Source organism: Stenella coeruleoalba (assembly GCF_951394435.1).
Source record: "Stenella coeruleoalba genome assembly, chromosome: 11".
Lineage (NCBI taxonomy): Eukaryota > Metazoa > Chordata > Mammalia > Artiodactyla > Delphinidae > Stenella > Stenella coeruleoalba.
In genome coordinates, this window is record NC_137157.1 from 86995843 (window position 1) to 87018039 (window position 22197).

Genomic DNA, 22197 nt, shown 5'->3' on the forward strand with positions numbered 1-22197 from the left:
TCATGATCATTAGCCTGTAATCAAGGTCATCCAAGATCTGTTCCCAATGTACCTTTCTAGGTCTAGCTTACACAACTCTTTTTCATGTATCTTTAAAATTTATGACACGTTGCAAAATATGAAGTATTATATGACTTTCTCTGACAAACTAGATCTATTGTGCCACTCAAATATATCCTATACCTTTTTTTCTCTATGTTTGAGCCATCTCAGTAGAGCGACTCCCATCATATCCACTCTAAACCTATTCCTTTACTTAAGACTTAAAACAAAAAATTTACTTCCTTACAAAACCCCTTCTAGAACCCCACAATCAGAAGTGACTTCTCTCTAGATCAAGTATAACTGTATATTATATTCATTCTTTCCTTTATTAATTTACAGTTGATTTTATTGAACACCTACTATGCATCTCTGTGAGGGACATTAAGAAAATAATATTTTCTTATGTACATACCACAACCTACCTCACATTTTACTTCTACTGCTCACCTTGCCTACCTTCACAAGGTTAAAAAAAAAGTTGAAAAAGTGTCTTATCATCTATATACACTTTTGACACCTAGTACTGGCTTACACTGCTAAATATTCAGCAAAAATGTTTGATGAGTGAATATTCTTGGTTTGTTTCATTTACTGCTTTCCCCCTATCTCTAGGGGAGGCAATACAGAAGAGGTATGTTACATTATGTTAACTGCTATAGAAAAATTCATTTAAAATCGAAGCACACTTTAAAAAATATATGTGTCGACCGAAAAAAAATGCATAACCTAAAAGTTGAGAATTATGCTTTATTTGGTGAACTTGTTGAGGACTTAAGCGTGGGAGGTAGCCTCTCAGATAGCTCTGAGGGACTGCTCCGAAGAGGTAAGGGATGAGCCCAGATATATAGAAGTTTTGCAAAAAACAAACCAGATATTGAACATCAAAAAATTTCTTCTAATTGAAGGAAAAACAAACAAATTAATGAATTTAGCATTTTTCTATGTATGGGAAGATGCAAGAGTCTGGGCTCATTGAAATCATTCTTTTGATACACACCTTTAACTATCTAGGGCCAGTATCCTATTTTTCTCCATCCTGAATCCCCTCAGGGTGCGCAGTCGGGGCGTGGGGGGCTGCAGTGGTTGATGGCTTGATGGTCACAACATCCTTTGTTTACTGATACGGCAGGTGACATTTTCCGTCCACATACGTGTATCTTCGTTACTGGAGTGGTGGGCATGGGGAAGAATCGACAAGATGCAAATCCAGTCTTTGTCTTATAAGAAATGCAAAGTGTTCCAATGTAAGATTGTGTGAATTTCAGGAAACTATGTATCAGGTGTCCAGTGTCCAGACTTGCAAAAACCACACAGATGAAAGCAAATTTCTGTCTAATCTTCATCTGCCTTCTGTGATTAAAAGACAGAAAGTGCAAACCATAAAGAAGTGATCTTCAGGCATTTCTGGGAATACTTGCATCCTGCTACAACCACTCAACACTAATATGATGTTTTCTGGCTCAGCAGCATTTTCCTTGTTTTCTATTTATTCAGGCCTCAGATCTGTGGAGTGGATCATAATTAGCAATCTGGTCATCCTTTCCCCAGGTCAGATTCAATTAGCCATATGTTACAGGCAGTAAACACAGTGGCTGTCAAACTTCAGCAATTACCAGGGGGAAAAAAACATGGTGCGGTCAAAATTGTGGACTTAAAAAAAGCTCTTGAAGTAGAAGCAAACTCGTAATTACAGAGCATTAATCAGAATTTTGTCTGGTCATTCATCAGTCATCTCCACGGACAAGCTCTGGAAATAGCAGCCTCTCATCCACGTGGGACCGAAGTGCGGAGCTCTTGGAGCAAAGGTATCAGAAAATGAAATGAGTAAATATGCAATTCTGTTTACTTTCTCCATTTCAACAATGAAGAAAAATCAATGGGCTTACAGAATATGGCAATTGTACTTTTAAATGAAGTCTCTTTAGAAGGCAGGGTTTTTTTTTTTTTTGCCGTACGCGGGCCTCTCACTGTTGTGGCCTCTCCCGTTGCGGAGCACAGGCTCCGGACGCGCAGGCTCAGAGGCCATGGCTCACGGGCCCAGCCACTCAGCAGCATGTGGGATCTTCCCGGACCGGGGCACGAACCGGTGTCCCCTGCATTGGCAGGCGGACTCTCAACCAATGCGCTACCAGGGAAGCCCGAAGGCAGGGTGTTTGTTTGTTTGTTTGTTTTAACATATAAAGGCTGATTCCAAACAAGTGATGTACTCATTGTGGAAGGCTTTATTCTTAATTAGGGCTGTGATGGGTCAGCCCTGCAGTGGGAAAGCCTTAGCGCGGAGGGTCACCATTAAATTCATTCTACTCAAAAAAGGTGAGATTAAATTTCAGCATCTGACATTGAAAGCTGTGTGAATTCTGAAATTTTCTTCTGTTACATGCTGATTTGTTAGAGAAAGGGGCTGGAAGTCCTAGGGGTAGATAACATTAAAAAAATAGTTAAAAGAAAATGAGAATAGAAATGTGAGTTTCTTGAGGAAACACATAATTAGGAAGGCTTGGTGAAGAAATCTACCGCTTAAAAAAAAAAACCTATTAATTTTTGGCTACCCTACCCATTCATGGTCTTCTCCAAAGAAGAAGGAATAGAGTTACAATACAGCCACACTCTATTAAAAATAATATTTATTCAACAGCAGGTCTGCCTCCTGGGCTAATTCCTTCTTAGAAAAGGCCTATTATAAATCCCAGTAATTCTCCCATGAGCTCTACAAAGAGTGTTTCTTCGTGGTGGGTTTGAGTATTTTATCCACTATAATTTAAATGTCTCAAGGGACGTCACTCCAAATCATTTCCCTTGGGAGGTTGCTCTAGCCTGAAAAATACCTTCATTAAGAGATTTCTCTAGTATTTAACGTGGAATTTTTCTATTCTGTTTTATCTGGCATCAGAAATACATCCTTTTCTCCCCAGCCTTGACCACTGAACTTTATACAAGCAGCTAGTATGTTGGCATGAGAAGGGTGGTTCCCTTTTCTTCATAAAATAAGTGACTTTCAGATGTAGAGAACAAATGTATGGACACCAAGGGGGGAAAGCGGGGGGTGGGGGGGGATGAACTGGGAGATTGGGATTGACATGTATACATTGATGTGGATAAAATAGATAACTAATAAGAATCTGCTGTATAAAAAAAAACAAACCAAAAAAAGATAAAATAAAATAAGTGACTTTGAGTTCAACTGTACTGAGTACATGAAAATTCCTGTTTGAGTTCATCCACTCTCAGTATGTGTCTTTGTCTGTAGATACCAGTTTTGAGAATTTGGTCAAGGAAGAGTTGACCTTTGGTTAGAGGAAGATGAAGGCCAGCGGAGAGAAGTTTTAAATGTAAATTTTAATTTTCTCATACAAACAGAGTTTTTGTGTTTTTAAACACTGAAAGGTTAAACATTTTTTAAAAAATAAATTTATTTTTTATTTATTTATTTTTGGCTGCATTGGGCCTTTGTTGCTGTGCGCAGGCTTTCTCTAGTTGTGGCAAGCTGGGGCTACTCTTCGTTGTGGTGCGTGGGCTTCTCATTGCAGTGGCTTCTTTTGTTGTGCAGCACGGGCTCTAGGCGTGCGGGCTTCAGCAGTTGTGGCATGCGGGCTGAGTAGTTGTGGCTCGCAGGCTCTAGAGCTCAGGCTCAGTAGTTGTGGTGTGCGGGCTTAGTTGAGAAGAGAAACTAGAGAAGAAAAAACCCACACACCACAACTAGAGAGAAGCCCGCACGCCACAATGAAGAGCCCGACGAAAGATCCTGCATGCCTCAATGGCAATCCTGCGTGCCGCGACTAAGACCCGACACAGCCAAAAATAAATAAAATAAACAAACAAAACAAAACAAAACACCAAAAAAACCCTGCACAAAACAAAAAACAAAAAAACTGGGGGAGTATCCTGCTAGGGAGTCAAGGCACAGATTTCCGACCCCTTTACAAACTTCTACCAAAAATCTTTAGCTTTAAACACTTCTACTTTAATTTTAATAACTTAGTTGGAGTGACAAGGGGGGCGACGGTTGTGAAAGCCAATATATTAAAAGACTGTCGAGGAAGGCCTAGGAGCTCTGTGGTACAGGATAATTCAGTCAGCTCCATAGGGGTGGGGATCTTTATACCTGGCTCCCTCGTTTTTTTCAATGTGTGTGTACATTGACAGTTCTATGAGAAGCAGAGCACTCCAACGGAGGTCCTAGAGGGTCCATAGATGGAATAGTGCAAGAGAATATATATATATATTTTTAACAAAGAGAGTTAAATTAAAGCTTACATATGGTTTGAAATGGTTGCTGTTCTTTCTCTCTGACAACCTTACAATTCGCCTTTTGTAAAAAGAAAACTCTAAAGTCCTTCATTTAAATCAGTGACATGATGGCTTTAGTAAGGATTGTTGTGTTGGGCTGTAATGTAAGATTATTCAAGGCACAATAAAAAAGACCAGGGCTGAATTTAACAGGACATTGGCTGCAAGTAGCAGTATCACTGGACACCACCCACTGGTTCATGCTGAACGTTTCCTTAAGCTTTTAAATGTTGAATTTAAAACACATATGAGGATTCATTGCAGCACTATTTACAATAGCCAAGACATGGAAGCAACCTAAGTGTCCATCAACAGATGAATGGATAAAGAAGATGTGGCACACATATACAATGGAATATTACTCAGCCATAATAAAGAATGAAATAATGCCATTTGCAGCAACATGGATGGACCTACAGATTAGCATACTAGATGAAGTAAGCCAAACGAGAAAGACAAATATCATATGATATCAGTTATATGTGGAATTAAAAAAAAAAGGATACAAATGAACTTATATACAAAACAAAAATAGATGCACAGACATAGAAAACAAACTTATGGTTACCAAAGGGGGAAGTAGGTGGAAGGATAAATTAGGAGTTTGGGATTAACATATACACATTACTATTTATAAAACAGATAACCTTGTGCTACGGTATAGCACAAGGAACTATACTCAATATTTTGTAATGACCTAGAAAGGAAAAGAATCTGAAAAAGAATATATGTATATATATAACGGAATCACTTTCCTGTACACCTGAAACTAATATAACACTGTAAATCAACTATACTTCAATATAAAAAATTTTAAAAAAATACAAGGAGATCCTGTTATATACAACATGGACAGAACTTGAAGGCATTATGCTAAGTGAAATAAGTCAGATAGAGAAAGGCAAATACTGTATGATATCACTCATATGTGGAATCTTAAAAAAAAGCTGAACTCATAGATCCAGAGGACAGATTGATGGTCCCAGAGGTTGGGGGAGGGCGTGGCAAAATAGGTGAAGGTGGTCAAAAGGTACAAGCTTTCAGTTTTAAGATAAATAAGTCCTGGGGATATATAGTATGGCAACTATACTTAACAATATGTATTGTATATTTGAAAGTTGCTAAGAGAGTAGATCTTAAAAGTTCTCATCACAGGACTTCCCTGGTGGCCCAGTGGCTAAGACTCTGCGCTCCCAAGGGAACTAGATCCCACGTGCTGCAACTAAGAGTTAGCATGCTGCAACTAAAGATAATGCACGTGTCATACTGCAACTAAGACCCAGTGCAGCCAAATAAATAAAGAAATACTAAAAAGAAAAAGCTCTCCCTCATTGTTTGAGGTGAGGGATGTTAACTAAACTTATTGTGGCAATCATCTTGCAATATATACATGTATCAATCAAATCATTATGTTGTACACCTAAAATGAATACAATATTATATGAATTATATCTCAGTTAAAAATGCTATTATTGGGCTTCCCTGGTGGTGCAGTGGTTGAGAATCTGCCTGCTAATGCAGGGGACACGGGTTCGAGCCCTGGTCTGGGAGGAGCCCACATGCCGCGGAGCAACTAGGCCCGTGAGCCACAACTACTGAGCCTGCTGCGCGTCTGGAGCCTGTGCTCCGCAACAAGAGAGGCCGCGATAGTGAGAGGCCCGTGCACCGTTATGAAGAGTGGCCCTCGTTTGCCACAACTAGAGAAAGCCCTAGCACAGAAACGAAGACCCAACACAGCAAAACTAAATAATAAATTACTAAACTCCTACTCCCAACATATTAAAAAAAACCACCTATTATTATTAAATTAATATTAATTATTTCATTATTATTAAATTGAATAAATTTCAAAAGGTACAGTTTGAAAAAAGCATATATAAAAGCATATATAAAATATATGGGGCTTCCCTGGTGGCGCAGCGGTTGAGAGTCCAGCTGCCGATGCAGGGGACACGGGTTCGTGCCCCGGTCCGGGAAGATCCCGCATGCCACGAAGCGGCTGGGCCCGTGAGCCATGGCCGCTGAGCCTGCGCGTCCGGAGCCTGTGCTCCGCAACGGGAGAGGCCACAACAGTGAGAGGCCCGCGTACCGCAAAAAAAAAAAAAAAAAAAAAAAAAAAAAAAATATATATATATATATATATATATATGAAAAAAAATGTGTGCCCTAATGATTTATCACAAAGCAAACCCTCATGTAAACACCACTCAGATCAAGAAACAATCTTGCCGACACTTCCAAAGCCTCTCTCATGTCTCCTTCATCTCCTCCTGGCAATTACGGTAATCACTTCCTCGCTTGCTTTACAGTTACAGTGTATCCCCAAACTCTGTAGCTCTGTTTTGAATTTTATAGTAAATGGAATCCTACAGTATAACTGCTTTCATGACCGGTTTTTTTCTGCTCAAGATATTTGTGAAATTTACCCAGGATCTGATTGTAGCTGTAGTTGGATCATTTCCACTCTTTTATAGTCTTCAATTGTATATATCTAAAATTTATTTATATATTTTACACTTAGTGTGCATTTGGGTATTTCCAGTGTGAGCCCCCCAAAATAGTACTGTTAAGAACACTATTCTACTGTCTATTGGTGCACATGTACACACATTTCTGTTTTCTCTCTTCCTAGGAGTGGAAATGCTGGGTCCTAGGGTGTGCTCGTAGTCAGCTCTGCTGCTACTGCCAATCCCTTTTCTAAGGGGGCTGTACTAATACACTTGTCAAGCAGCAGTGAATGAGGGTTCCTGCTGCTCTCTACTTGCCTCAATGATTAGTATCATCAGTCTTTTGAATTTTAGCTGTTTTGATAGGTTTTCTAGTTAAAGGAAAATTTTCTCTACTCACAACTCCTCTGACACCAAATGTATGGCTTTTTCAAACCAAGAAATTCTCTGTGGATACCCACTGGATGTTATACAATTTAATTCAATTCTGACACTACTACCTGGATTTAGTACAGACCCTACAGCTTAAGGGCTCAGTCCCACAACACTGCCCCCACTTCGGATGCTAACTGCAAGTAGAAGGTCCCAGGTTATCCATACTTCTGTCTTACTTGGCTAAAAATTGGGGGTTCCAACAACCCCCCTGATCAGGTTTGGTAATTTGCTATAGTGGCTCACAGAACCTAGGCAAACACTTTATTTACTATTACCAGTTCATTATAAAGGATGTTATAAAGGATACAATGAACAGCCAGATGAAGAGGTACGTAGGGCAAGGTGTGGGAAAGGGGTGTGGACCTTCCATGTCCTCTCTGGGTGTGCCACCTTCTCAGCACCGTCATTTGTTCACCAACCTGGGAGCTCTCTGAACCCTTCTGTTTAGGGTTTTTTTGTTTTGTTTTGTGTTTTTTGAGAGCTTAAACAAGCTTTATTTGGGAACGCTCCCGGGCGAGGTTTACTGGTCCGAGAGAAAGGGGCCAGAGAAGTCGCCTGTTTAGGGTTTTTAATGGAAGTTTATTACATAGGCATCACTGATTAAATTACTGGCCATTGGTGATTAATTCAAACTCCAGTCTCTCTCCCCTCCCTGGAGGTCGGCAGAGGTGGGACTGAAATTTCTAAGTTTCTAATCATGCCTTGGTCTTTCTGGGGACTAGCTCCCATCATGAAGCTATCCAGGGACCCCAGTGACAGTCTTCTCATTAGCATGTGATAAAATGCTCCTATCACTCTGGAGATTCCAAGGGTCTTAGAAACTCTTGTGTCAGGAACCAGGGACTTAGTCCAAATATTGTAACAAAAAATGCTCCTGTTATTCCTATTATTCAGGAAATTACAAGGGTTTTAGGAACTCTGTGTCAGGAACTGAGGGCAGAGACCAAATATATATTTCTTATCACAGTAGTGTTATCTCACTTAGTGTTAGTTTACGTTTCCCCTGAGTTGAGTTCCTTTCACATGTTCATACATTCATTGGCTATTGGCTCTCATATTCTGTGAAGTTGCTGTTCAAATCTCTTGCCCATTTTCCTTTTTGGTTGCCAGATTTTATTACTGTTGTTGTTGTTGATCGCAGGACTGTTTAGGTGATTCAAAATATTGTCCCTCACTCTGTGGCTTACTTTGTACTTTCTTATTGGTGTCTTGATGAACTTAATACAGTAAAATTTATAAATCTTTCCTTTACGCTTTTGGTGTCTTGTTTATAAAGTATTTTCCTACTGTAGGTCATGAAAATATTCTCCTATCTTATCTTCTAGAAGCTTCAGCGTTCTGTATTTCACATTTAAGCTTGCAGTCCATCTGGAGCTGTTTTTTCTGAATCATATGTAATTGAGTTCAAGGTCCATTTTCACCTGCCCCCACGCCCAGCAACCCCCTATTGGGATAGCCAATATTCTCAACAACATTTATTGTAAAGTTATGCTTTGCCTAAGGTTCGGAAGTGTCATCTTAGTCATTCAGGATCTATATATGTACAGTCTTGATTTTATCCCATTATTTTATTTGTCTATCCTTTCATTAATATGATATTGTCTCAATTACTGTCACATCAGGGAAATTATCAATGTCTTGTAGAGTAAGTTCTCGCACCATGAACTTCTTCAAGACTACCCTCACTATTCTTAGTCCATTGCCTTTCCATTGATTTCCATTTTGGAATCAGGCTAGTCCACTGCATTTTAATATATTTTCTAGAATCAGCTTGCGAATTCCATAACAACAACAACAAAACAAATACACACACATAAACATCAACATACACTTAATATGATAAATACACACATAAACCAAATTTAAAAACTGATTGGGGTTTTACTCCGATAGCCCTGAATCTATAGAATTGTTTGAAGAAAATTGACATTGTTATATTAGCAAATCTTTATACTCATTGACATGGTATGTCTCTCCATTTAATTTGGTCTTCTTTAATGTCTCGTGGTAATGTTTTACAGATTTCTGTAGTTTTTTTTTTTTGTTTGTTTGTTTGTTTTTGCTTTTCCAACTGTATTTAGAAAAACAAATCCAGGTCCCAGTGCCCCCATGCCCTCCCCCACCCCAGCCATAATTTAAATAACTTAGAGACAGAGTTGGGGCCGGGGTGGGCGGGTGGGGGGGGGTAGGGGGAGTGGGTGGGACAGAGAGGGGGGAGGCGTGTGCTTCTTGGTTATGGGACCCTTGCCTCCTCCCAGGCCCCCAGGGGCCATGGGGTCGGCAGTGGAGGCCTCAGCCAGCCTGTGCCCGGAGGGATCTCTGTGAGCTGTACTACTTCTCCTAATTCTCCAAGAGCAGGAGGCCAGCCTCCTTGCCGAGGGTGGACTCCGGGTCAGGGTGGATTGGCAGGCCCTCAATGGTCAGCAGCACATGCCGGATGCCCAGCTGGTGTCCAGTTCCTCTTGAGCATGTTGGCGCAGGTCTCACCGTTGGCGTCCACCTTCAGATGGAAGATCTTGGTCAACGAGTATCCTTGGGTGGGGAGGCAGGACGGTCCTTCCCCAACAGGAGTTTCATATGGAATAGGCCTCCAGCGCCGGGGTCCGCTTGGGGTTCTCGATGGTGACTTGCAGGTCTGTGAGGTCCTCCTCGTTGGAAAAGACCTTGATGCCGTCAGGTGGGTCAGCTGTCAGCGTCATCACCTCCTGTACACCAAATGGATGATGGAGGATGGGGGCAGGTTCCCCACCTTGGAGTTCATGACTGCCACTGGCAAGGGAAGGGTCTCCTGGCCCCCTTCCTGAGCTGGGGGCGGTCCCCAATTGCTGCCACTGCGGCCCCAGGGGCCCAGCTCCCCTCCCCCCTGCCTCAACCCCCATGCACTGCACCTGCAGCTCCTCCTGCCCCAGGTGCTGGTCTTTTTTTTAAAATTTTTTTTCCATTTCAAAAGAAATCTATTTATGATTTTTTTATTACACATAGAGGCTTTGGTCATCTGGACCAAAAAAATTATTTTTTAAAAAAGGTTTTTTAGGTCTTTGTTTTTCAAGGCAAATGACCACTTAGTAGATGTTTGGTTTTGTCCTCAAATCCCAGTCAGGTCTACTACCCTGATGAACTAGAAAGGACTTTGTGGGCCCTCATGATGCCTTCTCTGTTCTCCAGCCTCTCAAAGCTCTTTGTAGATCATCTCTTTGATGTGATACTCTGAAACCCCTGTAATCTGGGGGGGTATTAGTTGGTCAAGTGTACTCCCATCATTCCCTATTCCAGCTTCCTTGTCATTCAGGGTCACCTGTCAGGTTACACAATATACACAGGACAATCTGCCACAAAACACAGCTCTCTTTTGCCTCACAGAAGAATTAAAGTTCCAAAATATATGCAGACCCATCTTCCATCTCCAACCATCCTCTGGTTCTTTCCAGTCTTTCCAAAGCAGTCTCACCCCTACATTCTTGTTTTTTTAAAAAATATATTTATTTACTTATTTGGCTGCACTCGGTCTTAGTCACAGCATGCAGGCTCTTCATTGCAGCGCACGGGCTTCTCTTTAGTTGTGGCACACTGGCTCCAGAGCTCTCAGGTTCAGTAGTTGTGGCACACGGGCTCTCTAGTTGTGGCCTGTGGGCTCTAGAGCATGCAGGCTTAGCTGCCCCGAGGCATGTGGGATCTTAGTTCCCCACCCAGGGATCACACCCATGTCCCATGCATTGGAAGGGGGATTCTTAACCACTGGACCACCAGGGAAGTTCCTCACCCCTATATTCTTGATCAGCTGCATCCAAGTGGTGCCTTCTACTGCACCTCTAAAGTGGGGAGATTCTGACCCCAAGTCTTCAAATGTTCCAAGGTTCCAGAAAACAATGCTGTCACATGGGTAACAGCAAGTGTTGGGCCTTGCCCAACATTTAAAAAACACAGCAAAGGAACAAAATAAACCCGACCACTAAAACAACTTTTGATTTAGCCCCATATCCCTTATTTGAGTATTTCTCAAACAAAACTTGTTTTTCAAGAACCAAATATATTTGACAATCTAAACCTCTATGGAGGTCACCAACCACTGACCCTAAGGGAGATTGTTACATGGGGGTTAAAAAACATACAAAACAAAACAAAACAAAACAGAGAAAATGACAAGCTGCTTTAGTTTCCCCGAGATGTTGGCCCATTCTTATCAGTTGACCAGAGTCCATTAGCAGTGAACTGGAGACCCTCGTTCAGGACGCTTCATTTTTCTCCATCCACCAGACCAGCTCGACCAACATCTCTGCCACCTTTTCAATCTCCTTGGCCTTCTCGCACAATTCTGATACTCTGTTGTCAGCCTCCCCACCGGGACGTCCATTCAAGGCGCCGTCCTCCGAGGCCTCCACCTGTGTTTTTATCCGGATGAGCAGAAGGTCCATCTCCCACAGTTTGCCCCTGGTCCTCAGACACATGCTCCCGGCTTTTCGGGTGAGCTCCGTGATGTCCTCCAGCATCTGGTTGATACCGGGAGCAGGAACTGCTCCAAATCCACCTCCGGCTCCAGTGTGTCCACCTCCTCCAGAGCTTCCACCTCGCCCAGGTCCAAGGGCCAGATTTTTCCTGCCACTGCTTCAGACCCACAGTCCCCTGGAGATGGCTGATCAACAGTTACTGCTCCAGTCGAAGTGAACCACACTCCTGGTCAACAGTATTCTGGAATTATCTTCTAAAAATTTATCTTTACGCCTCTCACTTCCCAACTGCTCTGGGAAGAAACGCCTCGCACGCAAACAGCGGAGCCTTCAATTCGCGGGTCTTTGCTGCCCTTTCATGACACTGCTGGTCCTGTGTATCTTGTGTTAGATTTGATATTTGGTAATTGGATGTTTTCAGTTTTGTTATAAATGGTATCGTTTAAAAATCTTATTTTCTAGCTGTTTATTCCTGATATAAAGAAATGTGTTTGTGTGTATCTGAAGCTTCTAGAAGATAATAGGAGACATGCCTCCATGACCTGGGATAGGAGAAGAAATGCGTTTGTGTATTTTAAATAGCAACTGTGTTGAACTCTCTTGTTAATGCTAAATACCTGTAATTCTTTTGGAATTTCTTTCTTACCCCCGCTAGCTTTACTGAAATATAATTGACATAAAACATTGTGTAAATTTAAGGTGTACAAATGTGATGATTTTCTATATATATATAATATATAAATATATATATATAAATGACTAGCACAATAAGGTTAGTTAACATAACCATTACCTCACATAGTTACAATCTTTGTGTTGTGTTGAGAACTCTTAAGATCGACTCTCTTAGCTGCTCTCAAATATGCAGTACAATCTTATTAACTGAAGTGACCATGTAGATTATAATCTCAGAATTTATTCATCTTATAAATGACCACCTTCACTCATCCCTCACCCTACCCCTTGGCAACCACCAATCTATTATGTTTCTATGAATTTGGTTTTTCTAGATTCCATATGTAAGTGAGATCATACAGTATTTGTCTTTCTCTGCCTGACTTAGTTTACTTAGCATAATGCCTTCAGGGTTCATACATATTGTTGCAAGTGGCAGGATTTTCTTCTTTTTTATGACCGAATTATATATCTATCTCACGTTTTTTAATTTATTCATACTTTCATGGACACCTAGGTTGTTTCCATGTCTTGGCTATTGCAAATAATGCTTTAATGAAATAGGGGGTGAAGATATCTCTTTATTTTAAAATTATTTACATTATTTATTTAATTGAATTATAATTAACATACAATATTATATTAGTTTCAGGTAAAATAGATAACTAATAAGAACCTACTGTATAGCACAGGGAACTCAATACTCTGCAGGTATTTCTTTGAGACAGTGATTTAATTTCCTTCAGATATATACTCAGAAGTAGAATTTGCTAGATCATATGGTAGTTCTATTTTTGTGTGTGTGTGTGTGTGTGTGTGTGTGTGTATGTTTATGTGTGTGGAACCTCCATACTGTTTTCCACAGTGGCTGTACCATTTTACATTCCTTCTTCAGAATTTCTATGAACATATACACACATATCATCTGTGAATAATGAAAGTATTATTTCTTCCTCTCCAATCTCTTCCTCCTTCTCCAATTTTCTTTCTCTCTTTTTCCTTCTCTCTCTCTCTCTCTTTTTTCTGTAATAGCTATGCTCCCTTTCTGTACTGTCTGGAACCTTCAGTTCATTATTAAATGGGAGTGGTGACAGCAGACATACTTGTCTTGTTCCAGGTAAGAGAGCTTTCACCGTTTCATCACTAAGCTTAATGCTTGCTGTGTATTATCTTGTTGATACTGTTTTTGAAATAAAGAAATTACCTTCTCTTTCTAGTTTGCTAAGAATCTTTATTATAAATAGTGAATTTTATCACAATATTTTCTCCATTTATTAAGATAGTCATATGATTTTTCTCTTATTCCATTAATGTGATAAATTATATTGCTTGATTTTTAACTGTTCAATCAATTTTGTATTCCTGAAATAAACCAAAATTTTTATATTTTGCTAAATTTTATTTGTTAATATTTTATTTGCATTTTTTTCAACCTGTTCTGGGTGACATTGGCTTGGAATTTTTCTTTCTCAGGATGTTTTTGTCATGTTTTGATATCAAGGTTATTAAGCTCCCTCAAATATGATGGGAAATAGTCCCTCGTTTACTGTTCTCTAGAAAAGTCTGTTTAAGTGTTTGGTAGAATTCACCAGCAAAGCCATCTGGACCTGTTGTTATTCTCTGTGGAAAGGAATTACATTAACAATCTAGTTTCTTTGATAGTTGTAAAACAACTTAGGCTTTCTATTCTTCTGTTTATTTGGTAACTTGTGTTTTTGTCCATGTCATCTGAATTTTTAAGTTTATTGGCATGAAGCTTTTCATAATATCCTTCTATGATCATTTTAATGTCTGTATGATCTAGTGCAGGAGTCAGCAAAATGAAAACTCTCTGGCCAAATCTGACCCATGGCCTGTTTTTGTTTGGCTCAGCAAGCTAAGAATAATTTTTACATTTTTAAATGTTGTTAAAAACAAAATGAAACAAAACAGAACAAAACAAAACAACAAGCATACACACAAGAATATGTGACAGAGTCCTTAAGCCCTGTTCTTACCTTTATATTCCCTTCATTTTATTTATTTTTAAAAATTTTATTGAAGTATAGTTGATTTACTATGTTGTGTTAATTTCTGCTGTACAGCAAAGTGATTCAGCTATACATACATATTCTTTTTCATATTTGTTTTCATTATGGTTTATCACAGGATACTGAATATATTTCCCTGTGCTATACAATAGGAACTTTTTGTTTATCCATTCTGTATATAATAGTTTGCATCTGCTAATCCCAAATTTCCAATCCTTCCCTTCCCTATCCCCCTCACCCTTGGCGATCACAAGTCTGTTCTCTATATCTGTGAGTCTGTTTCTGTTTCGTAGATATGTTCATTTGTGTTGTATTTTAGACTCCATGTGTAAGTGATATAATATGGTATTTGTCTTTCTCTTTCTGACTTACTTCGCTTCGTATGATAATGTCTAGGTTCATCTGTGTTTCTGTAAATACCATTATTTCCTTCTTTTTTATGGCTGAGTAATAAATACATACACACACACACACACACACACACACACACACACACACCCCCCATATCTTCATTATCCATTCACCTGGATAATATCCATTGATGGACACTTAGGTTGTTTCCACGTCTTGGCTATTGTAAATAGCGCTGCTACAAACATAGGGTGCATGTATCTTTTCAAATTATAGTTTTGTTTGGATATATACCCAGGACTGGGATTTCTGGATCATATGGCAACTCTATTTTTAGTTTTCTGAGGAACCTCCATACTGTTTTTCATAGGGGCTGCATCAATTTGTATTCCCACCAACAGTGTAGGAGGGTTTCCTTTTCTCCACATCCCCTCCAGCTTTTGTTATTTGTAGACGTTTTACTGATGGCCATTCTGACTGGTGTGAGGTGGTACCTCATTGTAGTTTTGATTTGCATTTCTGTAATAATTAGTGATGATGAGCATCTTTTTATGTGCCTAATGGCCATCTGTATGTCTTCTTTGGAGAAATGTCTATTTAGGTCTTCTGCCCATTTTTTGATTGGGTTTTTTTTGTTGTTGTTATTGAGTTGTAAGAGTTGTTTGTACATTTTGGAGATTAAGCTCTTATCAGTCACATCATTTGCAAATATATTCTCTCAGTCTGTAGGTTGTCTTTTCATTTTGTTTATGTTTTCCTCTGCTGCAAAAACAAAAGCTTATAAGTTTTATTAGGTCCCATCTGCTTATTTTTGCTTTTATTTCTATTGTCTTGGGAGACTGACATAAGAAAACATTGGTATGATTATGTCAGAGAATGTTTTGTATATGTTCTTTTCTAGGAGTTTTATGGTGTCCTGTCTCATATTTAAGTCTTTAAGCCATTTTGAGTTAATTTTGTGTATGGCGTGAGGGTGTGTTTTAACTTTATTGCTTTGCATGCAGCTGTCTGCTTTCCTTCATTTTAAATTATTTTATTTAATTTCCTATTCTCAGCTATCTTCGTGAGAGGACAATTTTTGTAAATAATCCATGTGCATTGGAAAAGGTCAGGTGTGCTATAATATTATTTGATTCTTCTATATCCTTCCTGAATTCTTGTCTCCTTATTCTAGTAAGTTAATGAAAGTTGTGTAAAAAACTTTTTCTTTTATTGTGGATTTGAATATTTACCCTTGTAGCTCGGATCAAATTTTGCTCTACATATTTTGAGGTGATGTTATTAGATTATAAGAATAATAAAGGAATACTATCAACAACTTTATGCCCACACATTTGATAACCTGGATGAAGTTGGCCAATTCCCTGAGAGACACAATTTGCTGAAACTCACACAAGAAGAAATAGACTATCTGAATAGGCCTGAATCTATTAAAGAAATTGAATTAATTACCTTCTAAACAGTAAGCACCAAGTCCAGATGGGTTCATTGGTGAATTCAACCAAACATTTTAGGAAGAAATTTTACCAGTTCTCTACAATGTGTTCCAGAAGATATGAACAGAGGAAAGACTTTATAATTCATTCTGTAAAGTCAGCATTACCCTAATACCAAAGCAAACAAAGACATTGTAAGAAAAGAAAACTATGGACCTATATCTCTCATGAACATAGATGTAAAAATCATAAACAAAATAGCAGCAAATCAAATCCAGCAATGTATAAAAAGAATTATACACCCTGACCAAGTGCAATTTATCCCAGGTATGCAAGGCTGGTTCAACATTTAAAAATCAATTAATATAATTCATCACATCAACAGGTTAAAATAGAAAAATCACATGATCTTATCATAGATGCAGAAAAAAGCTTTTGATAAAATCCAAAACTCATTTATAATAAAAACTCTCTTTTAATAGATGGGAACTTTCCCAACTTGATAAAGGACATCTACGAAAACCCTATAGCTAACATCATATTTAATAGAAACTTGAAGCTTTCACAGTAAAATCAAGTACAAGGCAAGGATGTCCCCTCTCATGACTCACATTCAATATTATACTGGAAGCTATAGCTAATGCAACAGCTCATGAACAGGAAATAAAAGGTATATAAACTGAGGAAAGGGAAATAAAACTGTCTTTGTTCAAGGATGACATGGTCATCTATATAGAGCATCCAAAAGAATTGATAAAAAAAAATTGCTGGAACTTGTAAGTGATTATGTTGCAGGATACAACGTTAATATACAAAAGTCAATTATTTTCCTATATACCAGCAATGAATAAATGGAACTTGAATTAAAAAACACAATACCATTTACATTAGCACCCCCAAAATAAATTACTTAGGTACAAAATAACAAAATATGTACAAGATTTACATGAGAAAATGTACAAAGCTCTGATTAACAAAATCGAAAAAGAACTAAAGAAATGGAGAAGTATTCCATGTTCATGGATAGGAAGACTCAATATTAAGACGTCATTTCTTCCCAAATTGATATAGAGATTCAACAATACCAAACAATATACCATCAAGTTATATTTTGGACATCAACAAACTGATTCTAAAGGTTATATGCAGAGACAAAAGACCCCAAATAGCCAACACAATATCGAAGGAGAAGAACAGTTAAGGGACTGACACTACCTGACTTCAAAACGTATACAGAGCTACAGTAATCAAGATGGTGTGGTATTGGTGAAAGAATAGACAAATTGATCAATGGAACAGAATAGAGAGGCCAAAAATAGACCCATAAATACAGTCAACTGACCTTTGATAAAGGAGAAAAAGCAATACAATGGAGCAAAAATAATCTTATCAACAAATGGCAATGGAACAACTGGACAGCCACATGCAAAAAATGAAACTAGAGATGATCTTTCACCTTTAACAAAAATTAACTCAAAAGGGATCAGAGATCTAAATGTATTATAAAACATAAAACTATAAAACTAGTAGAGGAGATTGGCTGAACATGGTGGAGTAGAGGACATACACTCACTCCCTCTTGTGAGAGCACCAGAACCACAACTAACTGCTGAACAATCATTGACAGCAAGACACTGGAACTCACCAAAAAAGGTATCCCACATCCAAAGACAAAGGAGAAGCCGCAATGAGACAGTATGAGGGGCACAATCACAATAAAATAAAATTCCATAAATGCTAGGTGGGTGACTCACAAACTGAAGAACACTTATACCACAGAAGTCCACCCACTGGAGTGAAGGTTCTGAGTCCCACGTTAGGCTTCCCAACCTGGGGGTCTGGCAATGAGAGGAGGAACTCCAAGAGAATCAGACTTTGAAGGCTAGCGGGATTTGATTGCAGGACTTCAACAAGACCGGGGGTAACAGAGAATCCACACTTGGAAGGCACACACAAAGAAGTGTGAGAATTGGGACCCAGGGGAAGGAGCGGTGACCCCATAGGACACTGAACCAGACCTACCTGCTACTGTCAGGGGGGCTCCTGGAGAGGCAGGGAGTGGCTGTGGCTCACCATGAGAAAAGGACACTGGCAGAAGAAGATCTGGGAAGTACTCCTTGGCATGAGCCCTGCCAGAGACTGCCATTAGCTGCACCAAAGAGCCCAGGTAGGCTCCACTGTTGGGTTGCCACAGGCTAAACCACCAACAGGGAGGGAACCCAGCCCCACCCATCAGCAGACAAGTGGATTAAAGTTTTACTGAGCTCTGCCCACCAGAGCAAAACCCAGCTCTACCCATCACCAGTCCCTCCCATCAGGAAACTTGCACAAGTCTCTTAGATAGCCTCATCCACCAGAGGGCAGAGAGCAGAAGCAAGAAGAACTACAATCTTTCAGCCTGTGGAACAAAAACCACATTCACAGAAAGACAGACAAGATGAAAAGGCAGAGGGCTTTGTACCAGATGAAGGAACAAGATAAAACCCCAGAAAAACAACTAAATGAAGTGGAGAAAGGAAACCTTCCAAATAAAGAATTCAGAATAATGATAGTGAATATTATCCAGGACCTCGGAAAAAGAAAGGAGACAAAGATGGAGAAGATGCAAAAAATGTTTAACAAAGACCTGGAAGAATTAAAGAACAAACACTGAGAATTAAAGAACAAACAGAGATGAACAATACAATAACTGAAATGAAAACTACACTAGGAGGAATCAATAGCAGAATAACTGAGGAAGAAGAACAGATAAGCGACCTGGAAGACAGAATGGTGGAATTCACTGCTGCGGAACAGAAAAAGAAAAAAAGAATGAAAAGAAATGAAGACAGCCTAAGAGACTTCTGGGACAACATTAAATGCAACAGTATTTGTGTTATTAGGGTCCCAGAAGGAGAGGAGAGAGAGAGGACCCGAGAAAATATTTGAAGAAATTATAGTCGAAAACTTCCCCTAACATGGGAAAGGAAATAGCCACCCAAGTCCAGGAAGTGCAGAGAGTTCAAGGCAGGATAAACCCAAGGAGAAACACACTGAGACACATAGTAATCAAACTGACAAAAATCAAAGAAAAAGAAAAATTGTTAAAAGCAACAAGGGAAAAACAACAAATAACATACAAGGGAACTCCCATAAGGTTAACAGCTGATTTCTCAGCAGAAACTCTAAAGGCTGGAAGGCAGTGGCATGATATATTTAACGTGATGAAAGGGAAGAACGTACAACCAAGATTACTCTACCTGGCAAGGATCTCATTCAGATTCGATGGAGATATCAAAAGCTCTACAGACAAGCACAAGCTAAGAGAATTCAGCACCACCAAACCAGCTCTACAACAAATGCTAAAGGAACTTCTCTAACTGGGAAACATAAGAGAAGAAAAGGACCTACAAAAACAAACCCATAACAATTAAAAAAGTGGTAACAGGAACATACATATCAATAACAACTTTAAACGTGAATGGATTAAATGCTCCCACCAAAAGACACAGGCTTGCTGAATGGATACAAAAACAAGACTATTATACATGCTGTCTACAAGAAACCCACTTCAGACCTAGGGACACATTCAGACTGAAAGTGACAGGTTGGAAAATGATATTCCATGAAAATGGAAATCACAAGAAAGCTGGAGTAGCAATACTCATATCAGACAAAATAGACTTAAAATAAAGAATGTTACAAGTGACAAGGAAGGACACAACATAATGATCAAGGGATCAATACAAGAAGAAGATATAACAATTATAAATATATATGCACCCAACATAGGAACACCTCAATACATAAGGCAACTGCTAACAGCTATAAAAGAGGAAATTGACAATATCACAATAATAGTGGGGGACTTTAACACCTCACGCCAATGGATAGATCATCCAAACAGAAAACTAATAAGAAAAAACAAGCTTTAAAAGACACAATAGGCCAGATATATTTAATTGATATTTATAGGACATTCCATCCAAAAAAGCAGATTACACTTTCTTCTCAAGTGCACATGGAACATTCTCCAGGATAGATCACATCGTGGGTCACAAATCAAGCCTCAGTAAATTTAAGAAAATTGAAATCATATCAAGCACCTTTTTTGACCACAATACCATGAGATTAGAAATCAATTAGAGGGAAAAAAATGTAAAAAACACAAACACATGGAGGGTAAACAATATGTTACTAAATAACCAAGAGATCACTAAAGAAATCAAAGAGGAAATCAAAAAATCCTAGAGACAAGTTACAAGGAAAACATAATGATCCAAAATCTATGGGATGCAGCAAAAGCAGTTCTAAGAGGGAAGTTTATAGCTATACAAGCCTACCTCAAGAAACAAGAAAAATCTCAAATAAAAAATCTAACCTTACATCTAAAGGAACTAGAGAAAGAAGAACAAACAAAATGCAAAGTTAGTAGAAGGAAAGAAATCATAAAGATCAGAGAAGAAATAAATGAAATAGAAACAAAGAAAACAATAGCAAAGATCAATAAAACTAAAACCTGGTTCTTTGAGAAGATAAACAAAATTGATAAACCATTAGCCAGACTCATCAAGAAAAAGAGGGAGAGGACTCAAATCAATAAAATTAGAAATGAAAAAGGAGAAGTTACAACAGACACTGTGGAAATACAAAGCAGCCTCCTAAGAGACTACTACAAGCAGCTCTATGCCAACAAAATGGACAAAATGGACGAAACGGACAAATTCTTAGAAAGGTATAACCTTCCAAGACTGAACCAGGAAGAAACAGAAATAATGAACAGACCAATTACAAGTAAGGAAATTGAAACTGTGATTAAAAATCTTCCAACAAACAAAAGTCCAGGCCAGATGGCTTCACAGGTGAATTCTATCAAGCACTTAGAGAAAAGCTAATACCCATCCTTCTCAAACTCTTCCCAAATATAACAGAGGGAGGAACACTCCCAAACTCATTCTATGAGGCCACCATCACCCTGATACCAAAACCAGACAAAGATACTACACAAAAAAGAAAATTACAGACCAATATCACGGATGAATATAGATGCAAAAATTCTCAACAAAATACTAGCAAACAGAATATAATAACACATAAAAAGGATCATACACCATGATCAAGTGTGATTTATCTCAGGGATGCAAGAATTCTTCAATATATGCAAATCCATCAATGTGATACACCATATTAACAAACTGAAGAAGAAAAACCATATGATCATCTCAGTTGATGCAGAAAAAGCTTTCAACAAAATTCAACACCCATTTACGATAAAAACTCTCCCAAAAGTGGGCATAGAGGGACCCTACCTCAACATAATAAAGGCCATATATGACAAACCCACAGCAAACATCATTCTCAATGGTGAAAAACTGAAAGCATTTCCTCTAAGATCAGGAACAAGACAAGGATGTCCACTCTCGCCACTATTATTCAAGATAGTTTTGGAAGTCCTAGCCATGGCAATCAGAGAAGAAAAAGAAATAAAAGGAATACAAATTGGAAAAGAAGTCACTGTCACAAACATGTCACTGTTTGCAGATGACATGATACTATACATAGAGAATCCTAAAGATGCCACCAGAAAACTACTAGAGCTAATCAATGAATTTGGTAAAGTTGCAGGATACAATATTAATGCACAGAAATCTCTTGCATTCCTATACACTAATGATGAAATATCTGAAAGAGAAATTAAGGAAACAGTCCCATTTACCATGGCAACAAAAAGAATAAAATACCTAGGAATAAACCTACCTACGGAGACAAAAGACCTGTATGCAGAAATCTATGACACTGATGAAAGTAATTAAAGATGATACCAAAAGATGGAGAGGTATACCATGTTCATGGATTGGAAGAATCAATATTGTGAAAATGACTATGCTACTCAAAGCAATCTACAGATTCAATACAATCCCTATCAAATTACCAATGGCATTTTTTACAGATGTAGAACAAAAAATCCTAAAATTTGTATGGAGACAGAAGAGACCCTGAATAGCCAAAGCAGTCTTGAGGGAAAAAAGTGGAGCTGGAGGAATCAGACTCCCTGACTTCAGACTAT

The 22197-nt window shown here is 38.8% G+C and overlaps 2 pseudogenes across 2 annotated transcripts; both read right to left on the bottom strand.

Annotated features, from left to right (window-relative positions):
• Window positions 1-9358: 9358 nt before the first annotated feature.
• Window positions 9359-9975, bottom strand: LOC307194425 (ubiquitin-conjugating enzyme E2 S-like; annotated as a pseudogene). The gene has a single exon. The product of its transcript is annotated as a ubiquitin-conjugating enzyme E2 S-like (transcript).
• A 1462-nt stretch (window positions 9976-11437) lies between these two features.
• LOC307194426 (MORF4 family-associated protein 1-like 1) lies at window positions 11438-16204 on the bottom strand (annotated as a pseudogene). The gene is made up of 2 exons: window positions 16168-16204; window positions 11438-11885 (listed from the first exon to the last, which is right to left on the bottom strand). The product of its transcript is annotated as an MORF4 family-associated protein 1-like 1 (transcript).
• Window positions 16205-22197: the final 5993 nt, after the last annotated feature.